Genomic DNA, 12373 nt, shown 5'->3' with positions numbered 1-12373 from the left:
CACTGCCCCATAGGGCTGCACTGAGATGGCACTATGCAACCTCCCACATCCCTGGGCAGGATTTGTGCTGGGTGGGGGCTCCTCTGCTCACCACATTGCTTGCTAAAGCACAGATACAGAGCGCTGGGATTGTATTAATCTCATTTTGTGTGTATTTTCACCCTGGTCTACAGCCAATGGGAAGGGATTGGGAGAATTTTGCATTGCGGGGGAACCAGCCAGGGAGGAGCAGCACCAGGAGGGAGCATCCACTGCCACACATACATGGTGAGAGAGGTGAGAAACATGGCTGGTAGTAAGGGATGCTACAAGCATGTGTTCATGGTATAAGCAGGTTACAGGGAGAAGGGAAGAAGGCAGGAAGGCTGCAGGAGGAAAACCACTGGGATGCTGAGCAAATGGCCCACACTGCAAAACCACTGCTGGGTTTTTTGCGGGGTCTCTTTGAGCTGCATAGAGGGGAAAGGAGGGTTGGAGGAGGCTGAGCATTTGGAGACAGTTCAATGAGCTGCCCCAGGTTCAAAGAGTGGAGTGAGAGGAATAGCTGTAGGATGGAAACCCCAAGGAAGGGATCCCTGAAGCTGCTGCACACAAACCTGAATGTGACAAGGGCATGAGCAGGCTCAGTGCTCAGAGAGTGGGGAATTGCTATCTGTCTGCATCTCTGCCTGATTTCATTGTGTTTTGTTTAATTGAATTGCATACACACATGCACACAAAGCCCCGGTGCGTGGTGTGAACTCTGCAAGGAAATGAGCAGCAAGTTGAGGAGGAGGGAGCAAAGCAACTGGGAGGAAAGGGACAGAAGGAGAGACCTACAGGGAGGGCAGTGGGCTGGGGTCAGGGGCACAGCTTAGACCTTGGGGCCCTTCAGCTCTCTCTATAGCCTGGGCTCCCCTCTGGACACAGGACCCTGACCCAAGAGGAGGCAGCACTGCCTCACTTCCCATTGCTGCATATCCGCAGTGTTAGATGCATGTGTCCAGCTCAGGCTGCAAGCAAAGCCAGGGGCAGAGCTGCTCTGTGATGTTCTGCAGTGCTGGGGAAGTGTGAGGTTAAAGGACGTGAGCATCCTGCCCAGGCTTGCTGTGACAGGCTTCGCATGTGCTTAGTCACATCCAGCTATGAAAACACTCTTGAAACCAAGACATTGATTCAAAGGAGCAGCAGCATTGCAAACACATCTGCCTGTGCAAAGGAGAACTTCAAAGGGGCTGACAGTCACCGAGCCCAGCAGTAACCTTTGGCTAATTAGCTGTCTTGATTTCCTTGCAGTTTATTTTTACACTTCTCGTGCTCTGAAATGCATTTACTGTAATGTCAGAAAGGTCATGGTAAATAAAAAGCTTCCTAGCAATAACTATATCCACCCCACTGAGCTTTGGCGACCGATAGCTTTTGGCAGCATTTTGCTGAGGGTTTTGTATTGCTGGGGGCAATAGAGGTTCCTGGGGCAAAGCAGGTATTTCTGAGGAGCATGATGGACAGAAGGCACATGTAAAAGTGCTCTCATGAGGTGAAGACCCAGGTGACCAGAATAAGGAGGTGAGGTGAGGAGAGCAGTGAGTAGAAAGGTGGGAGCAATGCTGATGCTTACAGAGAAGGAGAAGGGGGGACTGCTATATCTCTGGAAGGAAAAATCCTATACCAGCCAATGTGCAACCCCCACCTGCAGCTCTTCTAAGCACAGACACAGCCCTTTGCTCTACTCATGGTCCTCCCCAGCAGGACCTGACCTCCCTGCCTGCCCCAGAGAAGCCAACAGGATGGATGGCTTCCATTTGGCCAAGGTCTTGGGGTTAAAATTGGGGGGATGACTACAGCCTGAGCTACTCCTGCTTCTCCCCACAGGAACATGCAGCCCATGCTGATTGCCTGTGGGCCTCCTCCTGCAGGCTCCAGCCCAAAACTGAGCAGAGGCACAAGCACAGGCAGAGCCATATCACCAGAAAGACAAAAGGGTGAGAAAAGTACTTCATTATCTCTGTGCTGTGACCTCCAGTGCAAACCACCCGGCGCTTGGCTCCCCTGCATTGTGCACAAAGATCAGTGGAAGGAAACGTGGTGCTGAGAAGAGACCGTTGCATTAATGAGCAGAAATGAAGCCACTCTCTGCCCCCAGAGCAGCGCCAGGCAGGCAAGGAAAGCTCTGAATACCTGCAGATGGGAGGTGGGCTCCAAATGGTGTCAGGAGTTGAAGAGACAGAACAGCACTGAGTATGATTGCCATGGAAAGCTGCTGGCTGTGTTAGCAGAGCTGTGCTGGAGTCGGTAGCCCTGCTAGTTAGCTCCAGATCTTTAATTTTAAGGGTCAGATCATTACAAACTCTCTCATAGAAGTTAATAGGAAGTTTACCTTTGCCTGAGCTATGTAAAACCAACAAGAAATTCCCAGCTGTCTGTGGTGATACACTCTCCAATTTCCCATCCCACCCTTCCTGCAAGGTGAGTTCATCATATTTTTCTTTCTCAACCTGCTCCTGCAATTAATGCTTACGCTTGCCTGATCAGAACCAAACCATCTTGGCAAGTAACAGGACAAGGGGCTTTGCTTTGGGGCTGACAGGTGCCCCCTGTGCCCTAAGAACTCTCTCACGTGGCCACAGCCAGGAGCTGAGTAGAGGAGCTGGTACCACTGGGGAAGGGAAGGTCCTGAGCTCTTAGGTCACACATCTACAGGCATACATACATTATTTATACCCCCACATGATAGCTGCTGCCTGCATCTACAGAAACCCTCCACTGATGCCTCTCTCTGAGTCACGGCTACATAAAGCTCCTTGGCAGACCTGGGGGATGAGAGATGTGAAACTCCCAACATGAGGCTTCCATCAGTGGTGCAGCAATTAATTACCAGGTAACAGGTTTCTCCCGTTTAAGACCTGTCAGCAGGGGGAGAACTGAGCCAAAGTGTGGCTCAGACCCACAGATGTTATGGGGCTGCTCCATGGGGCTGCATTTTGGGTGACAGTTTGCTGCTTGCCACGTGTGTCTGGCTGCATTAAGTCACTCTTTATTTGGCCTGAAGTAAGGAGTTAGAGGATGCAGAACTTAGAAGATTAATAGCGTTGTTTAGAAAGAGCCTCAGGTGGGACTTGTAGAGGATGCTGCTTCCAAAGGGTGGGAGTTCACCCAATCTATCCTCAGGTATGGGTTGTATCAGTCCCAAGCCTGGAATATTATGCCATGCAAAACAAAGAGGGAATAACTGCTGGGAACCAGTGCCCTGGCAGAACCAGACCTGCACCATAGGATGTGCTACTGGGAAGCATCCCATGGCGAGGTCTGCCCCATTCCTCCTCTCTCTGAGAGCAAAGGCAAGGAGTAAGACATCAGTGGGATCATTAATTTCATTGTGGGTTTACAAGCACTGAAATCTGCTCTTTCCTCTCTGCAGAGTCAGCAGCTCCTCCCGCCATGTATTACACTTTATTCTGTAAGTGCAAAGTGATTTCCACTGAGGGTAGGGACACTGAAGCACAGAGAAAAAGGAGCATAATATCTTATCTTCCTTTAATCCCCACCATCCCAAAGGGTCGCGGTGCCGTTAGCTTCCCTTTCTATATGTACGCACAGTTAATTAGCATTACTAGAGAACTGCAGGTATTCTCAGACTTAGTGGAGGGAATATCTTGTAATAGGACGGTAAGCAAATTGTTTCTGCTGTTTCTATTACAGCCAGCTTTGATTATCCGGGGTAATGGGATAACAGGGACAAAGCAAAAACATGGATAACATGAAACCTATGCAAATGAAGCTGAGAAAAAAGTGATGCTGAGAGTAATGGAGGAAAGAAAGGTCAGCAATGCTGATGAAGGAGCATGGAGATCCCTGTGCTAGCACTACCATGAGCTCACAAACCCATGCAGGATGGTACCTGGGTTTGGTGCTTCTACCCCAGACATGGAACTGCTCATGAGAAGCTGTGGGATGAGGGTGGCCCTGCAGATCCATAGGTCCCTATAGAGGGAGCAGAGATCTTCCCTGGATGGTACAGCCAAGTTAGAACACAGGGAGTAGAGCTGCATTAAAGCCAAGCACTTCAAAGCCTGCACATGAGGGATATGTCATTAAAATAAATAAGATTTGGGCACCCAACCCTCCTCCTCCTTACATGAGCAGGAAGAAGCCCAATTTAAAGGTCAACATCCTAAAAGCTTTCACTGTGTATATATCAGGATAGCTCAGCTCTAAACAGAAACCCCACACCCGCTTGATGAGCCACTCTTTGAAGGAGCATGGCAGGAGCCATGGAGAGCCCAATCAGTGCAAGGATAGGGGCTATGGTAAAGCAGGAGGGGAAATAATAGAGGAGCTCCAAGAAGAGCCAGCTCCAACCACATCTCCTTGGGCAAAGGACCAGCTCAGCAGCCCTTGAGTTGCTCCGTAGGCGCCCATCCCTAAAGGGGAATTTCAAATCCACAACACCAACGTCGTGGAGGCAGAAATGCGAAATCTCTGGTGGTGGTGGGTGGATGGAAAGGGCACCCATGGAGATGAGCCAGAAAGAAGAGAAGGAGGAATCTTGGAGGAAGACTAACCTTCTTAATAGGTTTTATTGATTTAACCCAAAGAGAGAACAGTAGGGGGAAATTTATGCCATTTAAATGCAAACCAGCAATAAAAATAATCATTAGAGTCATAATCTCAATCTGTTAGCATTTTATGTAGAAATGAGCTTAATGGGAAATGTTTTCCAAGTAAACTATTTGCATTTACTTAGTACGAATAAGCCTCTTAAATATAATTCAGTCATTACCACTGAGTTTTATTAAGAGGTTGGTTGGGGTCCTAACTGCTTTAAAGTATCTGTCTTGGGAAAGCTGCTGGCCCGTCCCAGCCAGGATTTAATGTTCATATCCCTGTGGATGTTCTTGTTTCCATACTAAGAATATATGTGGATTTTGATGGCATTCAGAGAACTTCACTCTTCACCCAAACTGCACTGAGATTTTGGGGCTGACCAAAGAGGGGCTGCATTTCTCAGTCAGATATTGGGGTCTTTTCAGAGGAAAAAGTGATTTCAGAGCACGTTTCCAGGCCCTTCATTACCTAGAAACAAAGGCATCTGACAGTCTTTCTCAGCAGCTTTCTCCCTAGTAAAATAAGAGGGAAACTTGGCCCACAGGGAGGGGAAATCAGAGGTGCCCAGCAGCTTCAAAGAGACTTTTTCTGGTCACTTGCCCTGCCCCCAGGATCAGTCCCCATGGGGACACGGCTCTGTCCATGTGCAGATGCTCCAGGGATGTCAGCAGCCCTGTGCCACCTACGCCACACACACTTTAGCTGCAAAGAGAGCAATAAATACCCTCTTCTGCCTGGGGACACCTTTTAATCTTCTTGCTAGATTTTCATGCCCCAATCTGGAGGCTCAGTGGGGCCAGCCATGATCTCATTTTGCATCCCACCCACGGGGTTCTGCACAGCCAAGCCTCTGCTGCTTGTGCCACGTGCCGGTAGAGGCTGGGGTTGCTGCTTCGTGGCATCCCATTCCTCCACAGCAGCCCAAATCCTATCCCACAAGGGAAAGCATCCCATGGAGGAAGCAGTGGTGATGCAACCAAGGGTTGGACCTTGCTGGTGGCAGGATGCACACAGACACCACAAGCAGTGGCTCCCCAGGATGCCATGGCAGATGCTGTCACACAGGGCTCAAAGGGTGGATGGTGCTGCCTGGCACAGCATTCCATTGGGACAGGTGACGCTGCCCACCTGGTGCATTTGGGGCTTTGGATCTCTTCCCCCACTCCTTTAAGTCAGGTGAGTTCAGATGAGCCCCATATTTTGCAAAAAGCTGGGTAACTTCAGGATGTGAGAGAGGTTACCCTCACCAGGCTCAGCTCAGAGTAATCAGAGCTTCAGGCCATAAGCTGATTCCTTGTGCATCTCAAGAAGGAATTAGCCCTGTCTCCCCCACCCCACACCACTGTGCAGCATTTGCACATCTCAAAGGACAGGCGTCCCAGTGCAGATCTCATCCCAGGGTGACAAGGGGCCTATGAGAGGCAGGGGAACCTCATGTTATCCACCATCACCCCCTCTCTGCCTTGTTTCTCCCCCATCCCCAGATTCTGCTGGCAGCAGGGATTCCTCTACGTGTTGCAGTCTGCAATATCTCACTTTGGGAGGAAGCTCATCCTTGTATGTAAATACTGTGTGCAGTGTTGTCTTTATTTCATGCTATGGAAGTGCATCCAAAGCAGATAAGCAGACTTTCTCTGCAATGTGGATGGTGTAAATGATCCAAATTTAACATGTGGTTACATGGTCTGAAGATTTCATTGAGCTTTCAGGTTGGATGGCACTGTAACTGCAGTCCAGCCTCCTGGCTGCTGAGTTTTGCCCAGGGGTTTAAAGCAAGTCGAGCTGTTAAGCTCCAACCTTCTGATGCACAACAACAAGTCCAGTTTGTAAGCAGGAGGAGCGGCTGCTGCAGGCAGGTGGATCACAACCCACCTGAAAACCAAAGACCAGAATCTTGCCCGGCAGCTCTGAAGGGCAGCAGGTTCTGGCTGACAGCACATCCACAGACTGGGTTATTTTGCTATAGTGTGTTTGACTTGTGAAGTGAAGGTAATGAATGGTTCTGAGGTCAAAGCCATTATTCAGAAGCAATATTGTTATCACTGCTTCCATCTGTAAGCCTCGCTATTCAGAAGCCAGCGCTGTCACAGAACAGCATGGCAAATGACTGCCAGTGGTCTGCCAGGTGGGTCACTGAGACAGAGTGGGATTAAGGGACCACTGAGGAGAGATGTGGCACCAGCAGCCCAGGACCCATCCCACGTCCCTGCCCCAGTACTGGGTGGCACAGGCACAGGGACAAGGGGCTGGGAAGGAGCTGTGTGTCCCCGTGCCCAATGTCTTGTGCCACGTGGCAGATTCCCAAGCAGCTGGGAGAGGATGACAATTTATATTGCCAGTTTTCTAATTTACCTAATGAGCAAGAAAATAAATCAAGCTGACGGTCACCCAGGTGGTTCTGAGCTACTACTGGCTCCTCACGGTCCCCTTGTTCCTCCAGCCCATTTGATAGCAGGGTTATAACCTGAGGACGTGGCAATAATTCCTGCTATAATCTTTTCTTTCCTAACGTCACTTAGCAGATGGAGTCATTTAGAGGTGCTCATGTTTAAATGAGCGGCTTGCCCTGAAAGGGACGAAGCCGGGGCTGCTGGCAAGATGTTTGGGATCGTTAGCCTAGAAAATGCTTAGCAGGGGAAGCAGTTGGCAGGCAGATTTCATGGACATGGCACCGGCATCTTCTGCCAGCAAAATTACAAGGCTGAAATCCTGGAGCTGGATGGGGCCAAACTGTTCACAGCAAACAATTTAATTGATGAATGAAGTGGATTGCCCAGGAGATGGTTTTCAGTCATCTGCTCATCGCAAGAAGCCACTTGGAGAAGGGGCCATGCCATCGGGTGTCACCAGCTGCCCATGAAGGCATGGGCTGGCTGTGGGTCCCCAACCCAGCACACTGCTGGACCTCTGCCCCCCAAGTGCTATGGGCACAGCCCCTCCAAGCTTGTCTGCTTCAGCTCACCAAATGCATTATGCTTGCCTACAGATCCTGCAGCTATCAGGCCACTGTGGCTGGAGCCATGATGCCACCACGCTGAAGATGTCAGTGCTGGTTTGAACAGGCCCCTACACAACATGAAAAAGAACAAAGCCAAACTAAACAGCAACATTTCCCTGTCAGCCTCTGCAAGAAGTGTGGTGGCAGCCTCAGGGAACTCTCCTCTCCAGCCCTCTGACCCCCTGCACAATACCACATAGCTACCAGTATAGGCTCCTTTCATTTGGTCTAATAGAGTAAACTACCTCTCCATCTCTTCAAAGCGAATAGCCATGAAAATGTACATTGAGGTGAAAGTTTGCAATCCTTGAAAATACCCTCTTGCTTGTGAAAGGGCTTCTGAGAAAAGAACACAAGGGACAATGATTGCCAAGGAAGGGGGAGATACTGCTCATGCTGCTGGGCAGCATTTGACCCGGCCCATGTAGAGGTTAGACACAAGAAGGAGGGAGACAAGGGATTAAGACCAGCAGCTGCAGTCACTGTCCTGCAGGAGCAGCATCTCTGTGTCCACAGAAACCAGTCCCAAATTATTCAGCACACAGTTCTGGAACTCTTATTCTTCTGCTTTCTGGCAGCACAGTGCTTTCTCTGAAAGCCCCATTTTTACATCTGAGGTAATTCGGTGCAGGATGGTATAACGCTCAATTGTGAAGACCCTGCAGGAGCCTTTGATGCAAGCATCTTCAAGTTGTAGGGCTTATCAGTTCAAATAACACAGCTGTCTTTTATCTTTTGTGTCCCAAGCTGTTCTAGCACTCGTAATTTGTTACCTGGCTCTGAGTCTGGCTCCAGCAGGACACTCACTGCTGTCCATCTGTCTGCATTGCTGGCATTTCTGTGTCCACCTGACAGACCTGAGCACCTAAGCTCTGCTTATCTTTGCATCCTCGTTGGCTAAAAGTCACTTTGAAAGCAGGCCTTGGGAGCTGAAGACTTGCAGGTGCTTTCAGACAATGAGCCCCAACCCAAGCTGCTCATCAGTCCCTGCCTCCCAGCAACGACTGCACCCTCTCCATCCCAAACGGCCTTCAAGCAGTACCCACAGACCCAGCACTACCATTCCACCCATGGACCCGCACACCTTTCAGCCCTGTATTTTCTTTCAAAGAGGACAAACGAGGTAAAAGAAGAAAAGGTGAAAACATGATAATAGCTGTGGGAAAAGGCCACTGCTATAGATTTGACAATGCTGGAAACGGAGGCACTGAGAAAAGTTTCTCTCCTGAAATTATTCTTTTCAATCTCAACAGCGCAGCGAAGAAGAAGTTGAAGCACACTTTTAAACACCTTTTGTGCTCACATTCCAAATTCACTTGTCTACCCAAGCAATAACAGGAATCATCTTTTTTTTTTTTTTTACCCAGCTGCACATTCTGCTGTCGAAATTTGTTTCCATTAAACCGTTCCCTTTTGTCCTTTTAAAAAGCATATTTTAAATAATAACAGTGCAAAAAAAAAAAAAATTATACACTCTCCAAAAACTCAACCCTGTCGACTGTGCACTTTTATAGCAAACTTATCTCCTTCTCTCGATGAACTGATGAAAACCCTTTTCATAATGCTGAGGTGGAGATGAGAAGGAGGAAGGATTCTTCTTAGTGTGCCCAGAGCAGCCAGTCGTTTCAACAGGAAGCACATGGTAAACTCTGGGCTTAGAAAACTAAATTACAGCACCAATATGAGCCCACCGTTCTGTTTTTTTCTCCACCATTTTGTGGAATGGAGGTACACACTGGGCTGCTCATTCTGGGGAAAGAAATCCCTGAAGTCTTAACAGGAGAATGTGAATTCGAGCAAATAGATCTACATATAACCATGATAACTTGCACTGCTTGCACACCCTCAGCAGTGTAGCAGCTGCAGCTCACTCATGTAGTTTCTCCATGCTCAGCACCCAGCTCACCATCATTCAGCTCACTTCTCTCACTCTGGTCATGTAAGTATGAAGGTTGCTCTTTACCTTTGTGCCTGTGTGTTGCTGCTGGCTCCTGCTGAAGTCATGAAGGTCTTCTAGTTGGTGTGGGTTGGGGCTGCGAGGCACGCTGGGCACAGCATTGGGGGTCCTGCAGGATGGTCACCACTGGTGTTGGAACTGCAAGGGCAGAAATGGAAGCATTAGGGGGAATTTCATTGGGGGTGTAAAGTGTTGAGTAACACAAAGTTGTCACAGGGATGGCACAGCTGCTTCGGTTACTGCAGTGCAGGGAGCAGATGGGCATGGGGAGAGGACCAAGGAGAAATCCCAACACTGAGAACAGCTGCTCAACACCATAATGCAAAGGGAATCCACCTGCTAGCAGAGTAGGATCCCCAAATGGGGACTGACTGGGATGCAGGAAGACAGATAGCTCTGGGCATGCATGGGGCAGATAACAGCAGGGATATCAGCACAGAACTCCTCAAGGAGTGCAGAGCCACACCAGCCATACTGCATGGGCAGATTTCAATAAACTTAATCATCTTTTCACATGGGAATCAGATGTGTTTTTAATTCTTAACTGCCATTTTATTGTCCTCACTGCTCACTTCTCACCCCTTTGTTGTTCTTAAAGCTGGGTGCCTGGCTGGCCAGGGCTCCCTGTTCCCACCACTGCTGTCAGCTTCCTGCTTACTTTGATATGAGACCAGCAGTGCAGTAAGAAGTGACACTGACCACAACAGGATTCATCTGCACAACACTCAGTGCCTTGTTTCATTATCATCAACACAATAACAATAACAGCAACATTAGTGACAAGCACTTTATTATCCCTCCTGCTATCCTTATTCAGACGTGACCCGAGAAAGTATTTCAGAAAGACAACTCAAACTCAGTGCGAGATCCAGGCAGGCAGGGCAGTTAATTAAGCGTCAGAGTGATGGGCAGAGCTGGGATGAGCCAAGAGTGGCAGCAGAGCTGGGCAACCCCTGCCAAGCTCAGGGAGAAGGATGGATCTGGGACACATCCCAGCCCTGTCCCCCAGCAGAGGCAGAGCCCTGCTACCTGCACACATCTTTACACCCAGCCTTGCTCCCTGCTTGGTTGCTGTTTCATTGCCTTCATTGCAGGTGAGAACGTTTGCTGGAGAGAGCTGCCTCCCAAGCTGCACTATCGATTACCATCTGATCTGGTGACATTTTATTACCTCCAAATGATGCCGAGAAAATAAAGAGCCCCACTGAAAAAATGACTGTGTCTTAAGTGTGGTTTTTAAGCAGCATGTACAGCAGACAGGGGGTTTTTGCCATGGGTTTCTTCTCTTTCCAAACTAAGCATTAGCCAGAGAGGAGGGTGGAGGACAGTGAATAGAGAGAGAATGGCAGCCGGAGGGCGTCGCAAACCTCCCAGAATAAATATTGCAGAAGAAAAGCAAGCCTGTGACAGATACCAGGCAATCTGTAAGTCATCTGGAGAATGGAAAACATAATGGACTAATCAATCAGGTAAACAAAGGGTGAGGAGTGTCACGGGGAGGCAATAGGTAGTTGGAGGTCAGTTATGAAATATAATCTCTAAATTGGAGAGAGAAGGACAGCAGAACAAGAACAATGACAGGTAATTGAATGCAGGTAGGCGAACGTTGGGCTGCTGATTTCCAGGAGAGTGAATGTCGGATGAGAATATCATGGTAAGAACAAATAACCCGGTATTTGTGAGATGGGGACGTATTCTGTAAAGTGAAAGGCAGGCTGCTGAGGCTTCAAAGTGCAGCTTCGTTTCAGAAAATGCTGCTGAAAGACAGACAGACAGTGGGGGTTCCCTGTTGCTTCTTCCTTTGGGTTTCCAGACAAAGTTTGGCTTGCCAAAAGGAAAACAGTGATGCTTTTCCTACGCATAAATCCTGCAAATACCACCCGGGATCTGGAAGCCGAGCCAGATCCCTCCTGTCTTTTGCTTTCTCATCAGTGATTCTGGCATGAGTAATCTCTAATCTAGTTAGCGGGGAAGTTGCACACTGCTATGCATGAGAAGATGGGGATTCTGCAGGTGAATTTAATTATTTCTTCTACAAAGAAAGTGGGAGTCAATAAAGCACAGCTCACTCTCCATTAGCTCTCTGGGCTGCGTAGTGACAATAAGAGCTCAGGCAGCATCATTTACTCTCTTGCTAAGCTAAGCAGGTAGATTCCCTTTACACACAAGCAAAAACTTGACTTAGCATGAAGCCGTTTCTACCAACACTTATCTGACCTTAACTTCACACTACAAAGGTGTCACGCAGCCCTTCTAACAACAGCTAGACCCAAGCAATTAGAGCTGAATGAACAATTCATAATTAATAATCTCTTTGGCAAACTTCACCTCATTTTATGCTCACGAAATGTTCACACACACACTGCAAAGTTCTCACAGTTATTTGTTGATGGAAATAACTTGCCATTTTTCCCCTGAGCAAACAGCACTGTAACAGCTCATTGAAAACAATCTATATTCAAAATGTAGGCTGTGCTGATGGGCTGTGAAGGCCACGTGGTGCTGTTTCACCTCCCAGTTGGGTGAAGGACCCAATAGGCTCCAAGAACTGCAAACCAAGGCTGTTGTATCTGTCATATAACCCTGGGGTTATCTGGTTGTGGTTCTCCTACAGCTGATGGAGTGGGCCAGGTAACTCCTAAGGCCACTGGAGCAGTGGATACCAGGGATGAGAAGTGATGGCTTTAAGCTGCACCAGGTGAGGGTCAGGTTGGACTTCAGGAAGAAGCACTGGCCATGCTGCCCAAAGAGTGGTGGGGTCACCATCATGGAGGTGTTCCAGAGCTGTGGGGATGTGGCACTGAGGGAGGTGGCTCAGTGGTCATGGTGGGGAT

At 48.7% G+C, this 12373-nt stretch overlaps 1 protein-coding gene across 5 annotated transcripts in view; it reads right to left on the bottom strand.

Annotated features, from left to right (window-relative positions):
- ELFN1 (extracellular leucine rich repeat and fibronectin type III domain containing 1) overlaps nucleotides 1-12373 on the bottom strand; it is an 85239-nt gene that overhangs the window by 27247 nt on the left and 45619 nt on the right. For all 5 annotated transcript variants that reach the window (XM_015876966.2, XM_032447663.1, XM_032447662.1 and 2 more), the window contains one exon: nucleotides 9546-9677. The gene's annotated coding sequence lies outside the window, so the exon portion shown is untranslated. The remainder of the gene's footprint in view (nucleotides 1-9545; nucleotides 9678-12373) is intronic.

Source organism: Coturnix japonica, chromosome 14 (assembly GCF_001577835.2).
Source record: "Coturnix japonica isolate 7356 chromosome 14, Coturnix japonica 2.1, whole genome shotgun sequence".
Taxonomy (NCBI): Eukaryota; Metazoa; Chordata; class Aves; order Galliformes; family Phasianidae; genus Coturnix; species Coturnix japonica.
Note: the sequence above shows the minus strand (reverse complement) of the source record. Positions and strands in the feature narration are given on the sequence as shown.